This window comes from Oryzias melastigma, linkage group LG15, assembly GCF_002922805.2.
Source record: "Oryzias melastigma strain HK-1 linkage group LG15, ASM292280v2, whole genome shotgun sequence".
NCBI classification, from domain to species: Eukaryota; Metazoa; Chordata; class Actinopteri; order Beloniformes; family Adrianichthyidae; genus Oryzias; species Oryzias melastigma.
In genome coordinates this window covers 3,672,657-3,676,768 of record NC_050526.1, presented here as the reverse complement: position 1 = coordinate 3,676,768, position 4,112 = coordinate 3,672,657, and the positions used below count along the sequence as shown (strand labels likewise).

General features: G+C 42.0%; 1 long non-coding RNA gene across 1 annotated transcript in view; it reads right to left on the bottom strand.

The window, feature by feature from the left end:
- LOC112161980 overlaps nt 1-1,517 on the bottom strand; it is a 6,126-nt gene extending 4,609 nt beyond the window's left edge. The window contains exon 1 of the long non-coding RNA XR_002921987.2: nt 1,338-1,517. This is a non-coding gene — a long non-coding RNA (uncharacterized LOC112161980). The remainder of the gene's footprint in view (nt 1-1,337) is intronic.
- Nucleotides 1,518-4,112: the final 2,595 nt, after the last annotated feature.

Genomic DNA, 4,112 nt, shown 5'->3' with positions numbered 1-4,112 from the left:
AAAAAAAAAAAAAAAATAGTATCACATTTTCTATGTTGTTTAAATTATTCAAGTCATAAACCGACCAATCAGATGCCTTGATGACAGTATGTGGTTTGATTGACAGATTCTCCCGAACTCACTTTTAAGTGGTAGGGGCTTGGACTGTCAACATGTTCACTCCTGATTGGTGAAAGTGGTTGCTATAGAAACAACACACTTTTTATGTACCACCGGACGACTGGTGGGCGGAGCAACCTGATATGGACTGCTTCCGTCCAGAGACATTTGCACATCGTCCAATCAGAGCTGCTAGTTGCCGCCCAGCCGTGGCCCATTTTTGTGGAGATGTCATCTCCGCCTGTCACTGGACTGCCAGTCTGTGACCACGTAATGTCCCCGGGGGTCATCGACCAATGTCAAAAATGTAAAATTTTACCTTTTTCTTAAAACACAGCCACCACACCGGGTGTAAAAGTGCAACTTCTGCCTCCTGATTACAAACACCGCCATGCGCCCACCTGCTGAATTTGCTGAAAAACTTGTATTTGGGTTGGTGGCATTTTGGGATATGTGACCTCAAGACACACCTGTGTTCCCCTGAAGATGCGGTCACTTCTCTCTTTGACCCTCTACAACAGGGTTCTTAAGGCAGAGTCTGGCTAAGGGTGGGCCATATGTGGTTCTATTTGTGCCAAAGATGCGTTTTTGCATCTACTGTCTGTATCTTTGGTACATTGTCTATGTCTACTGAACAACTTTCTTGAACATTTGTTCATGTCTATGTACTGCTAAGCAATATGTTCTGCGTGTCCTATGAAACGACAGGAGCTAAGGACGCTAGCTGCTGTTGCTAAGGACTTTTCTGGCAACCAGATGTTATGACAATAGCAAATACAAAGTTCACAAAGCAAATACAAAGCAATCATTAAAGAAGTGCGGACATCCAGAAGATATTACATCATAGACATTGAACTTTCATAGTAAGGTGGGGGCCGTATAATATTGACTTAATGGCCCCCGGGCCGCCAGTTTGAGACCCCTGTTCTATGACAACTTAAAAACCGCAGTACCTTGAAGGGTCAACCCCTGCATGGGTGCATAGGACCAAGGCCTACATTGAATGATTGTGGCAGACAATCAACTGTGATCTGTCACATCTTTATCTTTTTTTTACTTTCTTAAAATGCTGTTGAAAACCATTTGATGATAATATATTGAGAACATTCTGCATCCGTTCTCTGCCATTGCTATGGCCTCTCCAGCCACTGCACGGTGTGTCAAAATTTGACTGCCAACTCTCGATGTCAAGGCTTCAACATGACGGTGGCGCAAAAGAAAATATTGACTACAATTACCTTATTTTGTTGGAGTAAGCTCTTTTCTACGGGTAACGTCACACACTGGATCCAGTTCTCTTCAACAGCCAACGGGAGGTTCCCGTTCAATTCTCAATTCAAAAACAAACTTGCCTGGGTTCCGCATGATGATCCGTATGACGTATGTTCATGATCAGAGTCACACATACTAATGACTTGTTATAGTTTGTGATTGCTCCTGTTTTTGTGAATTTTACGTAAAAGTAAAGATACTTCACACTCCCAGGTTAAGCATCGGTTTGTCCAGCCATTATCAAACCCCAAAGGATTACTCTGACTCAATCTCGCTACCTCCCCCTCATGATGGATTCCTTATAGAGCCTAGATGGGACAAAGACAAACACCATCCCTCTGCTCCTCATCAGGTCCTTCACCATGAGAATAACAATACTTATCACAGACTTGGCACCCAGAAAGACGAGGAAGAAAGCGAAGGATAAGATGTCCGAATCAAGCAGGACTTAAACGCCACCAGCTAAAATATAAAATAGCTGCTTATTTTGTTTTGATTGAAAGGCCAAGTGAATTTCCCATTCATCTGGAGACCGCAGACGGCACAGGAAACCAACCCTAATGGTTCCTGAATCAGTCTTCATCACATTCTGTCAGCGTTCTCCCTGTCTGAGCACTAAAGTGGTTCCCATCAACACAAACATGACAAGAGATCCCTCACTGCTGTTTCACCTTAAAAGTTCGTTTTTTTCCTCAGAGATGACCGTGAAGAGCCACCAGGGATTGTGCAGGAAGAGTGGTCGGAGAGTCTCAAAACACCTCCAACAATTGGACGGTGAAATTGAGGCTTTTTAGACCATATTTAGGCCTCTAATAGAAAGGAATAGGTTGGTGCAGAATGGTTTGGACTAAATCACTACAAAGGTAATATTTTACAACAATACATTACTTTTTAATGCTATAAAGTAGCACAAGTTATTACTGATTAATTTTGAGTTGGTAATTAAATATTTAGTTGGCTGAGGTTGAATCATAGCTTCCAGACTTTTCGTTTTTTTAAAGTCATCTGATTTTTCTAAAATTGCAAAACCATTTATGGGGTTGCTCCTTAAAATTGTGTAGCAATATGTTGGTGAATGTTCTCATTTGTCCAGGTGATGTTGAAGTTGAATCAAGGCATTTGAACTGATGAAATATCATGAATGTGAGGCGTAACCTTTCAAAGAAAAAAGACTTCACATTCAGACGCCATTTTCTATTGGATAAATGAGAATTATAATCTGCAAATTCAGTTTTCTATTGCAACACACTAATCAACCATAAGGTCAAAAAAGTCAAAGCTGTGGAATCATAAGGCTTTGAAAGATTAAAAAAGTCAATTCAATTTTTTTTTTCATTTTTTCTGCTTGATTTCCTTTCTGTATTTTAGAATTTAGTTCTGATTTTTACAAAGCGAGCAGCTTGTGAAGGGAATTTACTTAAGGAGGCATACGCAGGTAGATAGTTATAAAGTGAGTGATTTTCATGATGTAAGTCAAAAGCTGTGGCCTTGTCTCTCTGAGCTTGAAGTTCAAACTAGGGTACATGGAGGGGGATTTGTTCACAAGTTCAGAGCTGTCTTAAAGGTTTTTATCCGCTATTGTCACAGGCAAAGTGTTTGACTGACAGAACTAGGAATTCCACTAGAAAAATCAGAGACTCTTCAGAAACTGTGAATGGAATGTGTGGGAGAAGTGTGAGATTGATTGATTGGTGGCCATGTTTTTGTGTGCTGTGATGACTGATGGATTCGGTTCTCATAACAAAGCAGTTTTTGAAGACTTTTATGGCTTCATTGCTAATATTTTGAAGATTAGAACAAGTAGATGAGAAATACACAGATAAAAACAAAAATTCAATTAAGTTATGTGCTAATTTGGAGCCTTTTGTGGCCTATATAGAGATTTGGCTGAGGGGGTTCCAACTCAGAAATGGGGCCACCTTCAGACACCTCCTCTATATGGAGGACATCAAGCTATACACTAAGAGTGAGCAGGACATTGACTTCCTGATCCACACCACCAGGATCTACACTATTGACATTGGGATGTCATTCAGGCTTGAGAAATGCAGTCGGATGGTGACAAAGAGAGGCAAGGTGGTCCACACAGAAAGGATCTCACTCCTAGAAGGAACAATAGGAAACATTGAGGACAGTTACCTTGGAATCCCACAGGCAAATTGCAACCTGCAGGCAACAAGGAAAGCTGCAACAGCCAAATACCTCCAACGAGTTAAGCAAGTCCTGAGAAGACAGCTCAACAAGACCTGGGCAATAAACTGTAACGCACCACCAGTCATCAGATACCCTGCAGGAATAATAATGAGATGGCCAAAGGAAGAGATACAGACCACAGATGTTAAGACTCGAAAGCTCCTCACAATGGAGGGTTCCATCAAAATCCAGCTTCTTGAGACTGTTTACTAGCTGCAAGGAAGGAGACCAAGGACTAGTGAGCGTAGAAGCCACTACCCAGAATGAAACATCCCAGATGCATGAATATGTCAACCTTAATCCCCCAACTGACAGCGTTCCTAGTGAATGTCTCAGACTATGGAAAGCAGAGGATGTGATGCTGGAGGACAGAACCTCATGGGAGGACAAGCCCCTGCCTGGGATGTACCACCGGACAATAACTGAAGTGGCTGATATCAAGAAGTCCTAGCAGAGAGGGCTGGTCTGCAGGACTCTGATCCTGGCAGCACAGGAACAAGCCCTGAGCACCAGAGCGATAGAGGCTCAGATTCAATTCAATTCAATTC